This window comes from Ananas comosus, linkage group 17 (assembly GCF_001540865.1).
Source record: "Ananas comosus cultivar F153 linkage group 17, ASM154086v1, whole genome shotgun sequence".
Classification (NCBI taxonomy): Eukaryota; Viridiplantae; Streptophyta; class Magnoliopsida; order Poales; family Bromeliaceae; genus Ananas; species Ananas comosus.
The window spans coordinates 1589100-1602402 of record NC_033637.1 but is presented as its reverse complement, the minus strand read 5'-3'; the positions used below and the strand labels follow the sequence as shown (position 1 = coordinate 1602402).

The 13303-nt window shown below is 35.0% G+C and overlaps 1 non-coding gene across 1 annotated transcript; it reads right to left on the bottom strand.

Moving 5' to 3' along the window:
• Positions 6842-6914, bottom strand: TRNAR-UCU. The gene has a single exon. It is a non-coding gene; the product is annotated as a tRNA-Arg (tRNA).

Here is a 13303-nt window from a genome sequence, read left to right as displayed (position 1 = left end):
TCTGCTAGAGGTAGCAAGCAGGGGGAGGGGACCCGCCATGTGAAGCGGGGACCAGGAGGTGTCAGGAACGCGGCGACCGTCCGATGGGGGGAGACGGACGGTGGGAGATCTCTCTCGCATTCGGGGACACGGAGATCCGCGACATGGGCCGGGCGATGTGTGGTCCAATGGGTGTCCGCGGTCCGAAGCAACGTCACGCTCTTCGCGCCATGCTCCGGTGGGGCCCAGGCCCTCATATTCTCTCTCCTAATTCGTAATTACGCTCTCCCAAGCGTATTAGGTCGGTGATCTTATTCTCCACTCCATCACTTCATCCGCTCTACTTTTTCCACTTGCCCATGATATGTATGATCCTCAGGACAGTGCGGGCAAATGACGCGAGCTTTTAGAAAATGTGGGTGAATATATCAGGTTTCCGGCGTGTTCCTGAGTTACTAAGTTGGGACCGACCTGTGCGACCTTATGCGTACATAGTGATTTACTTGTAACGCTAAAGAGTCTGCGTGTGCGGGGCGCTTTTTTTTTCTTTTTTTTTTTGTCAATGTCCGTAAGCATTTTCCAATCTAAAAAAAATCATCCTTGAAAGTTTCAGTCCGGACCTATGTTAGTTAATTCGCAAATTATTTGCAAACTTTTGAAGAAATGAATTCAACGATTGCATTCGTTTTTTTTTTTCCAAAAATTCGGAAAAAAATGTCTATTTTTGGTCAAAAATATTTATTCGCAAACAATTCGTGAGTCGCGAATATTCGGCCAAAAAGACGGCGCTCGCGGTCCTCACGCTCACGCTCCGCCCTCACGGCTCGCTCACGCTCGCACTCGAGGGCCTCGCAGGCCTCGCGGGCCTCGCGGCGAGCCCAAAACAGAAAAAGAAAAAAAGAAAAAACCTTTTCAAACCACGCCCAAAACAGAAAAAAAAACCCTTTTCAAAGAATCCAAACCTCGCCCAAAACAGAAAAAAAAAAAAGAAAAAAGAAAGCACTTTCCGAAACGTTCGCCTCTCTTCCTCCCAAAAAAAAAAATTTCACTCGATCAAAAAAGTTTAATCTCTTATGGACCATCTTAATCTCTTATTTACTTAATTATTTATTTAGTTTGAGGCATAATATAGTTTGCTATTTTTTTACTTAATTAGCTTAATTTTGTACTCTTTATTTTTATATTCTTAAGAAATATGAGTATTTATGCTAATAGCATAAATCTTGAGAGAAAAAAAAATTAATTTAATAGTCGAATTTTTTATCCCGAATTTTTAATTGGTGAACGTATAATATCCATATAAATCACATATCCGAATAATTGGTGAATCCATTTTTTGGCGGTATTTTTTAACGAATTTAAAAATTAGAAGACGAATTTTATTCGAATTATATCCGTACCGAATTTTTGCCGAATCCGAATTAACTAACTTTGGTCGGGACTCGATCCCGGGTCCAGAAAAGCTTCAGCGCACGCTCAAAAACTAAATAGCTATTATTTGATATCTGTAATTTTCAGTTCAAAATTTAACTATTTTATATTTTTAGTTGAATTTATTTCTAAAAAAATACACGGAGCATACAGTTACTTTGAAGGAAATACTCTCTATAGATTGCATATAAAATTATATGTTTTACACCCTCTTCTCACGGCCTTAGCGTTTCTGTTTGCAAAGCCCGTGCGGCGCCCGCCTTCCTGCTCGAAAATGGGCAAGCCTTCGTTCCTATTGCTAGTCCGGATCTTCGCGTCCTACGACTAAGTATGCAAAGGAAATGACAAAGAGAGAGAGACAGAAATTCACTCAAAAAGCTAAGTACTACACTACTTAGAAAAATGAGAATTACAACTCACATACACGCTCTCTCTTATGTGTTTTGACCTTACTCAAACCTCACTACTTATATGTTTCTAGATACAATGAACCTAGACACACACTAACTCTCTCATTATGTGACACATTAACTCACCCTCATAATGAGCCATAAGCCTAAGAGTCACCCCATAGCTCATTGGAGTTTTATAATCCTTGAGCTTCCTCATTGATAGGAGAGGTTACAAAACCTTTCGTCTTCACACAGCGGGTTAGGTTTGGGTCTCCTTGACAATCCGATTCAACCTATTTTCAACCCGTTTTGCTAGCAGATTTGGGCCACTGTCAAGGAGAAGTCAGCGGGAAACATTTTATCCGTGACACTCTGGTCTTAAATTTTTTTAGAAAAGTTTAGTTAAAAAAAGTTATTAAGCCAAGTTAGCATCAGGGCTTAAGCTTTATAATTATATTACATGTATATAAATAGTATTGCTCTTATTGGAACCGCTGCGTATGTGTAGCGGTGGATGCATTCCGAGAGACTCTCTCTGATATGCATAAAATATAGGAAAAACTTCAAAATACCTCATTGTGGTTTTACTTTTTTTTTCACTATAGTATCCTATAGTTTAAAGTGTATCAAGTTAATACTTTGTGGTTTTGCACTTTTTCACTTTAGTACACTGTGGTTTAAAGTGTATCAAATTAGTATCCTGTGGTTTCGCACTTTTTTGCCTTAGTACTCTGTGGTTTCGTACTTTATTACTTTAGTACCCTGTGGTTTAAAAACCATAGGGTACTAGCTTAATAAAAAAATAAAAGCACAGGGCATTAACTTGATACATTTTAAATCACAGGATACTAAAGTGATAAAGTGAGAAACCACAGGGTATTAACCTGATACACTTTAAACCACAGGGTATTAAAATGAAAAAATGTGAAACCACAGTGGGAATTTTTGAAGTTTCTCTAAAATATATAAAGTGGGTTAGATGTAAATATTCTTGCTATTTTTCTAAATAGTGAAGCGCTACATCTATTTAAAATTAAGAAAGCTTCTTTGAGCTATAATTAACCTTCGTAGATACGATGAGTAATCCCTTTTTACTAACGAACTTTCCGCTACGTCTAATCGAATACATTGTGATTAATAAGAAAGTTTTTAAAGTTTTCAATGCGGATACGTTTCTTTGCCACTGCAGTGAAATAATAATCCCCATTGAACTCTGTTGAAGAAAAACAACATATATACATAACGTTTTTGCATGCACGCCGATTCTGCCGTTGTCTTGAACGGTTAAATTTAATAATGAAAGATGCACCCAAAAAAAAAAAAAACAAAAAACTTGATTTAATTATACTCACTCATTATTTATTTATACAATTTATAATTTATCTAAAATAAAAATGTATATAATTTATTTGAACTATAGACCATTTTGAGTTGGTTACGCAAAAATTTAAAATTTTAATTTTACTATTCAAGCTTTCAATTTATTTGATATATGTCTGTTGACAATATTTTGAGTTACCGACCGTCCCTAGCGCAAGTGGTAAAAGACTTAATGGTTGATACCCGAGAGACTCATATTTCTAGCTAAGTTTATTTCTAAATAAAATAAACGAAGCGGATCTACCTATCTCTCAAAAAAAAATTTGAGTTTAAATTTCAAAGGTATTATTTATCTTTACAAATTTAAATAGTACGCTTCATATAATTCTTGCGACTATAATTTAATTAAAATAAATTATTAAATTAAATATTGAAGTCAATATTATTGACCGATTCAAATTAAATAAATTAATAAATTAGATAGTAAAATTAAAAAAATTAAAAAAAGACAGTGGATTTAAAATAGTAGACCATTTAAGTAAACTTTGTATAATTTTTATCTTATTTATATAACTCTTTAATTAAAATGAAATTCAACCTTGAGCGAGGAATAAGTTGATTGTATTGTATTGTATTGTATTGTATAGAGAGAGAGAGAGAGAGAGAGAGAGAGAGAGAGAGAGCATGCGCGAACATTGGATTCGAATAGCTAGGGAAGAGGAGGGAATAGGTCTGTTACAGGGGAGTGGCGTGTGATAAGATAGCGTACACGCCTAATCGATCCTCTGACGACGGGGATCGTGCGCGTGGGGCCCACCGCGGTAATTGGGATCAGAGGGTGTGTGCTCGGACACTACTACATGACGTATTTGACGGTTGATAATTCGCCTTAATTTTCGTGCCCCGCATTTAATGCCCCCTATCTAATCCCCAAACCTCCTCAATGTTTTATTATTCGACGCGGATTAAACCAACATAAAAAAAAAAAAAAAAACAAAAACAAAACAAAACAAAACACTCAAAATAAATATAATCGAAATGTGTATCTTTGCGGGACCCGCGAAGCTGATCAGCACGCGCGGCCCAAAATCTTAGCCGGGTCTAAAGAGGCAGCGTGTTCTTCTTAATCCAGCTTTAGTTTCCAGTAGAAGTTTTAAAATGCTTTTTTTAAAAGTACTTTTTAATAAGAGGTTAATGATCTTAGATGCCATTATGTCGAGCTAGGACCCGTAAGAGCATCCTTGTGCTTTGAATCGATCTCTGTTGTCTCTTTGTGAATAGATAGATCTTTGTTGTCTTGTTTCGTGGATTTAGTTGTTCGGTCTAATAATACGGAGCGTGGGCATTAGCCTGGGCGTAGGGTTTTGACCCTCTGATGTGAAGTTTCATGCTGACAACTGTTTACGCTTAAAAAAACATATCTCCCAAACAGTTTGCATTCGGAAAGAGACCAGTGCTCGGCTTGGATCTCAAGTTGAGAGAGCTCCAGTGGAGCCTGCACGCATCCTCAATAGTTTCATGCCAAATAAAAAAATAATTCTGATCAAATTACAAGAGTCTTTTTCTTTTTATATTACTAAAAATAATTAGATTTAAATATTTTGAGCAGTCTAATGAGTAAGTACTACATCAACGAATTTTGTGAGAGCACCTCTTGAACCTTTAGCCTCCATTTGGTTCGGGGTTAAGAAAAAAATAGCTATTTCAGGAATAGAGTTAAGTTCAGAGTTAAAGTGGGGTTAAAATTTTTTTATGTTTGGTTGGGGGTTGGAGTTAGTCTAGAATAATAAAAAATAGTGTTTGGTTGGAGTAGGTCGGATAAGAAGATAATGATTGATAAAGAAGGATAATGATTGGTTAGAATAGGTGTGATAAGAAAGATAGTGGGTTATTATAAATAGAAAATAGTGTTTGGTTGGAGTTTGGTGGGGTTAGATGGGATTAGCTAATCCGGGATAATTTTTTTGAGGTGGGGTTAGCTAATCCCACCTATTTTTTGAGATATTTGGGGATAAAATGGGAGTTAAGGGGTTATTCCACCTCTTAACCCCCAACCAAATAAGGGCTTAAATGTCAGCTCTAAAATCTCACATCGAGTGATCTGAATTTAACACTCCAATAATCTCACGTCGGATGAAAAAATAATTTTAATTGAACTATAAGAGACCTTGTATAGTATATAAATATTTTAAACCAGTAATTTAGATCTAACAAATTATTATTGTTAGTGAAACGAATTAATTGTTGCGCTACCTATAGACAAAAGCATGAATTTTAATGAGTAGCAAATGAAACTCTCAAATGCATGCGGACAAATTAGAGGCGCTTTTCCGTGCAACGCGTTGATGGGATTATGAGAAATATTTTACTCTACTTTATTTTGCTAAAAGCTCAGGAGTCTCCATGCACTTAACGGAATAACTTAAACAAATCGCGGGCGTATGGATTGATTGAAAGAGAAGAGGCATTTTTGGGGTCGGTTCGATGATCTCTCTATCTCTCTCTTTTTTTCTTTTTGATGCTTAATAATCCGAAAATAGTAAGCGACTGTGACAGAGCATCTCTGAGGCTTTGATTGGGATTTGAGATCTAATGTGAGTCGTATAAATTATAATTAAGATCTCCGCGTGATGATGTGGTCCCCACCGGGACCACCAATGGGCGTGGTCGGTTTGTGCGTAGTTGGTTCGGGGTCATCCCTCAGTTGACTACGTACGTACACAGTCCTATCAATCACACTTTAAGGGGATTCCTAATAAATGAATGAGCTCGACTCACATAATAAAGAATACATCAACGCCCATGCCTTTCAACTGTTTATGCTACTTTAATTATTTTTTATATCTTTTTCTAAGAAAATTATTTAATTTTTTGTTATTAAATTCAACTGATAAAATTTAAAAATTTTTAACAATCCCAATTAATAGTAATTAATACTAAATTATCATACATTAGTAGATATTTTATCTCTGTACCGGACGGAATTTACAAATATTAAACCAAACAACTCCTAATAATCAAATAAAATTTTTATATCTGGTCTTTTAGTTCATTTATACTATGATGTAATTTTTTTTATAGATACCAAGAATGAGATTAATCGTTTAAATTTACTCCTTGCACCGTAAAAAGATTAAAGTAAAAAATATCTGTGCAAGTCAATTTTTTCGGCTATTTACTGTTACTCCATGCTCTTCAATTGAAAGTACGGAACAAATTAAATGATGATAAGTGATCATCTTATTCAGTGCACATGTCAAAGTGATAATGGTTGATTGGTATTTAACCACAGCCTTGTTAATTAAAGCGAACGTTATTACTATATCATTGGATTCTAAAAAAGATTGCAAGGATCCTGAAATGTTACTAAGACATGCATAATGCGTCTACGTTAAGTCGTAATCAACATTATTGTCAATAGTGATTATTACCAACATAATAATCTAATAATGAACAAATTATATAATAATCTAATCATGAATGAATTATTTAGCCGATACTCTTTACAAACTTGGGATGCTCCACTTTTCATTATTATAAGAATTATAAGAATAATCCAATGCTTACAGATATTGGATCTCTAGAGAGCCTAATTTCTTAGATAGACTAAATTAATTTAATACTAAAAAGATTACACATATATTTCTATATTCATTTTCATTACCTTACTTATATTTTAATTTAAAAAATATAAAGTGATTTAGTGATTTGTTGCAGCACACGCCCGGTGGGACTCGAACCCACAATCGCCTGATTAGAAGTCAGACGCCTTATCCATTAGGCCACGGGCGCCATCCTGTTTGATCAACCAACAATTCTTGATTAAAGATATTATAGTCATCGCAATGGTACACAAAATCTCATTGATTAATTCCACGTGGGCCCAAAGCCAACGGTGTGGCCCTCTCTCTAGGAGTAAAAGGGGTTCGGATATCACCCAATCCAACCCGACTCCGCATCAAAAAATTACCGATATGGATTAGGATTCTAGTATCCAATTCGGATTCGGATTCAGATTTTTATTTACAATTTTCTTTTTGATTGGGATTTGGATTCGGTTTTTCTATTTTCTTCATATTCGGATTTAGATAATCAAAATTCGAAACTGACTTTGCCGTACTTTTCAATATGAAATGTAACGTTTGAATTCATATTTAACTTTTTTTTTTTCAAAACTCACTTTTTTTTTTCTTTTGTTAACTTTTTTTTATAGATTTTACGAACTTTATTATATATTGGTAAATCTTTTTTACTTTTAGTTCTAAGTATTTATTAAATATCTGATTCATATCCGTATCAATTTGATATCCAACCCGTATCTGAATCCATTTTTATCGAATATATCTGAATATGAATCGAGATCCTACATAAAACTATGGACATGAGTGTGAATTAGACACTATCTGATTTTTATCGGACCCGTTTTCATCCTTACCTCTTTCTCTTCCCCCTCTATGTGGGCTAAGGGCTTATTATCTATGGATTGCGCTGGGCCATATTGTAGGCCTCGAACGTCTATATCATGGATCGGCCTATTATCACCCAAACGGGCCATGATAAGTGCTAATCTCATTTGAATCATTTTACAAATATTTTCATCAAGCTCGTTCAGCCTTAGCAAGAGTGTTACATCATTTCAACCTCCCAATTTATCTCATCTAATGGCTTGTGACACTAGGACTTGTTTGGTTCTAGTGAACTGGTGCGTGGAACACTGCAAATCTGGCGGAGTCCGAGTGCAGTTCGGGTCGCAAGTCGAAGGTGCAGCTCACGGTGCATGGATGCAAGGATTGTGAGAAGCACTCATGAGTTCACGCATGGCTCGACGGCAGCGAAGCCGACTCCTTGTTGCTCTCACAGCTTATGTGAACTTCAGTTTGATTTTACCAAGCACCCGCGCGCATACTGCATCTGAGAATCTATATATCTTGGCTCCATAAATGTACCAAGTTGCATTCAAACAAGAATGGAATAACCGAAAACACTAACCCTTTACTTTGATACTAGATCGAGTTTTGGGCAACTGAAACATGTTATGTCCGATCCCAGATAGGAATTGCGACTTCATCAGCATCCCCAGTCTTAGAGACTTTGAACTCGATCTTATGTGCTGCACACCAAATTAAAAATAAAAATAAAGCATAAAAGTTCGAATCATCTATAAAAGATGTTCCTCACCTTAAAGTTGATGACTCGATCGGCGATTCGTAGGATCATATAATTATACTTTAGCTTGAGTCTCGATGGTGACAGTGTAGACACTGAGAGGTTCAAATACTAAAAAAGGCTAAAAGCAATGGTTATCTCCTTAGAAGAGAGAAAGAGGGGAGATTTCATAAATGACTTCACATTGTGGCCATCACTTTGAAGAGTCGAAGATGCGCACGTTCTTTCCTTCTTATCTGTAGGTAGTTCAAAAGGCATATAAATCAAACTAACAACAACCACTAAATTAATAAAGGGCTACCCCAGTTCAATCATTAGCAGATGCTATCCCTTTCATTTTCCAATTTCTCTTATACATATATGCTTAGATCCGTGACTACAGGCGGAGATGCATGAGAAAAAGAATGAACAAATACTAAATTGAACATGTTCATATCTCTTGGCTCGATTTGATGAAGTTGATAAAATGAAAAGGCGAACTTAGTTGCCAAGTGAATATATTAACCGCAGAGTCTCGTCAAAAATTAAAGAATTGAAAGCATGATAGTTGTAGCTAATGGCCTAGTTTCTGAAACAACTTTAATTTACGCAGTTATTTCGTATAAAATTATTGCAATCCAGTTTTGTGTCATATAAATGCCCAATTAAACACAAAAGCATCTAATAAAGTGTGTGCGCATTTCTTGTGGAAGGAACTGTGTTTCCTGCAGGTTAGAGCATTAATTCTACAGCTTCACCCACGTACCCACCTATGCATGTATGCTTGGATTACTCTTTACTTGTTATGTTTGTTTTATCATAGATTTAGCAAAAAAAATTTTCTCCTTCCTTTTTTTTCTTGCACTTATTAAGCCCATAAATTTAGTTTATATACACTCAAAAGCTTGTGGAATTCTTATTTGGCCCAACTTCCGAAACATCTCCTTTTTTTTTTCGAAAAGTGATTAGATAGTGCTTCAAAAAAGATACACTTTTCATTTGTAGAAATAGAAATTTTAATTTAAAACTTCAACCTCTATCACTGAAGAACAATTAGCAATAGAATTTAGCAAAAAGATGCTGACACTTTCTTGAAAAAGCTATAGTCAAGTAATATTTTGAGGAAGCTCCAATGCAAAGATCAAGAGCGCTAGCTTTTACCGCATTGCTATGCATTACTTCGCCAAACTCAGTAATTTGTCTATCCAAGAATGTTAATCCATGATTGATCATCATCTCTAACATAACTGACAAATTAAAGACTTGATGTTTAGTTTCTAAGGTCCTAAATTCGGAACTTAATTATTTTATATTTTTAATTAAATTTATTTTAAAACAAAAAAAACGGAAGAGATAACGTGGTACCTATATCTCAAATAAATTCAAAAGAAAAAAAAAAAATCAAAGCATGATACGTCCTTTTCTAACCCGGACTTTTGCTCATTAAGACAACAAATATAGGTTTAGTCATCATAACTAGCTGGAATAGAAAAGTACGAAAAAGGAAAGCAATGCAACTTTAGGGTCACATCAAATACATGACTTATGTATGATATATGGAAAATGATCATGATCTACTAATAGTGATATCCAATATTCATATTCCTCAGCACCAATCCTATGGACGTATCTTTTCTAGTAGACTAGGTATAATAGCTTCCACAGCTTGAGGAATACAATGCTTCGCAAGGAAACTAAGTTAGGCTCGCCCATGATTAGGTTCTATCAATCTAGCCCATCCAAATCAGGTAAGTTATCCATTTGTGGGAAGGGAATAAAGAAATAATAATAGACAAGTAGAATTTGGGTCCCCCCATAGAAGGCTCATTAATTCTAGTACATGCATCATCCGGATGAGGAATAATGCTTGTGATGAGGTGTGGTTTTAACCGTCTATTAGCTGGTGGTTACTGATTAGTAGTTCAATCAAACCTTTTTCTTTCTTGAAGGAGAAATCAAATGATGAGTCACGCACACAAAGGAGAGGCCTCTATTTTCCAAATCGTTTTCTAACAATAGAAAAATATATCTTATTTCTACTGATTCCTTAAATTGCAGGAAAGCGATGTAAATAGAGTTATTCTGGGGATAAGCAGTAGATACATATTCAGTGGTAGTAGTAACTATATAATCAATATCAATTTGGCGAATGATGTCACCCGATTATCCAAGATTGCAACGTGATGAGAACAAGCATAAAGACGGGAGGGTGCATATTTGTGAAATAATAATAACTTTTAGAGGTTGATATTTTGATATTTCGCGAGTTTCTTCTTCATACTTGAACCGAAAGACTCAAAATAGCTCAAAAATTCATCTTTTGAATCGAAATGCTAAAAATTGTTTCTCCTTTAATCGAAAATATAAGTATGATAAAACTGAAACTTAGAACAGTCTACATCATACCGCGTGGAAAGAACACTTCCTCTAAAAAAGTCCAATTAGGTTGTGGAATGGTTCTTTATTATTCTACGCTCAAGTATTAGAAGGATAATGACTAGAAATAAGGCTAGCTGGTTATGCCATTAGCACTATTAGCTACATGAAAAAAGGGAATCGAATATTACCTTTATATATTATCATCATTAGTATAATGAAGAATATTTTATAAATATCCTACTAAAAAACTCACTAAGCATTGTGACTATGCTCATTAACACTCCCCTTTCCAATGAAATCTAAAAAAACCAATATGCTCTCCTCCCAAGTCCAAGCATCCCATTCCCCAAAAACCCACGAGCACCAACCCTAATTAAAAACGCAAGATGCGGGGGCCTCCACATTGAGAGACCAAAGATTTGGTGTGATAAGGGAAAAGGAGAAACCCAAAAACCAAAAAAAAAAAAAACCAAAAAGGAAAGAAAAAGAAAAGGGGGGAATTAAGCCTAAAAAGAAGATTTTGCATAGTGGATAGCGAGATATGGGTGCATACAATGTAGAAACATCATTTGATTCTCCTCAGAAGTGGTGAGCCCTGATACGGGGACTCGTACGGAGTGGGGTGGAGCACAAGCTTTTATGAGCTTTTGAATAGACCTTGTTGGGGTCCCCTCAGCTTTTGATTGCATTTGTATTGGCCAAGCCACCCTCCTATCAACCACCACCATCATTTAGGACACGATCCATCATGCATCTTAAATTAGGCACCATCGAATTATGGGTGATGTTATTAATATATCTGACTTTGATACTAGCGAATTAATAGCACCGTCAGGTCACATTCAATGAATCTAATTCATTCTTAGTGAAAAAATAGATGTATTAATATGATTAATTCTTTTGCTTATATACATGAGTATGGAGTGTAAGATATATATATTTCTATAATCTAGATACACAAAATAATTATGCTGTAGGTAGTCAGTCCCGAGTTGATACATCATTGAGTTCAACGATTGATTGTCGAGAACAAAATACAAAACTCACTCACATTATTTTGAGAGTCTTAGGAAGACAACCTATAACACTGCAAACGGGTCGCAAGCGAATTAAAAGTTGACGTATTCAAAGGAGTAAACATGTTTGATACTCTGCAAGCGTACGTTACATTAAAGACAATATATATTCTCGTGCGGAGGATGCATGGGCCAATCAATTGCTAGCGAAAACAAACCACTGAGCCATTTGAGACGATCAAGAAGGTTGGGTCTCGGCCCTACTTAAAAGATGAACACGGCTTTGCTCAGAACTAATTATTATGCAAGTTTTTGTACTAGGCTCACATGGAACACTTTCATGGTGCCAGGGAATGTTTGTGCCTCAACAGGGAAAAGGTGTGTTATGGAAAAGGGGGAAGAGTTTTAAGTAGCTCGAGGAAGAAAAGGAGAGAGAGGAGCAATGTTCACCTCATATATATATATATATATATATATAAAACAAGGGTGGCTTTTCTTTTTATTTTTTATTTTTTATTTTTTATTTTTCACACATGCCCATACCCCACAGTCGCCGTTTTGAGAAGGATTCTGGTCAGCGCGGTCAACTTAGATAGGATTGCCCCTCTCCCCACTCCAATAATAGCTCATACGTACGCTTTCCTATATACCGTATAAAAATACAAAATTGCAGAATATACCATACGAATGATTTATTACTATATGTGGCCTTCAAAATCTTATTCATATTTGTTTATGCAGCTGGCCATCAAGATGACTACCTACCGCTGCTATTATACTCTTATAAGTATTGACGAGTATAAATTTTTTTATATTCATAAATTTTCAGCTGTTGAACGAAGGGATGTGCTGTTGGGTTGAATGTGAAGTTAATTGAATAATGTGATCAAACGGATCAAAATGATCAAAGGTGCACATCTAATGGTAGAAAATTTTTGAGTATATTGAAGTCTATACTTATAAAAGTATAGCAGCTGAACTCTAATCAGGACGTATATATATATATATATATATATATATATATATATATATATATATATATATATATATATATAGAAATAACANACCTGGGTGGTGCTTTAGTATTTTTAGCCCTTGGATGGAGAGATGTGAGGTTGAGATGATGGTGATAGGTAGAATAGTGTTTGATCCAAGAACTATAAGTAATTAAGAAGTAGATCCAACGGCTAAAAACCTAATAGTATTATGGGGGTGATACTTGTAAAAGTATCATAGCTCAACTCTCTCTCTCTCTCTCTCTCTCTCTATATATATATATATATATGTTAAAATATTATAAAAAAATTGTCCTTTTCTAATAGACAAAGCTATCAAAGAATGATATATTTTTTTTATTTTTTATATTTATCTCTAAGTCGCGCAAGGCTGGAAATTAAAATTCCATGTCCTGGCACCATAAAAGATGTAAATGCTCTCTCACGCTCAACTCTGAATGAGTAAGCTGTATTGAAAGAAATATAATTACAATATTAATAATCATATGTTTTTATCTAACAATATATTCAGAAATATAGTGAAAAATTTAATAAGAAATTTAATTAGTATATATATATATATATATATATATACATATGTATATATATATATGTATATATACATATACATATATATATATAATAT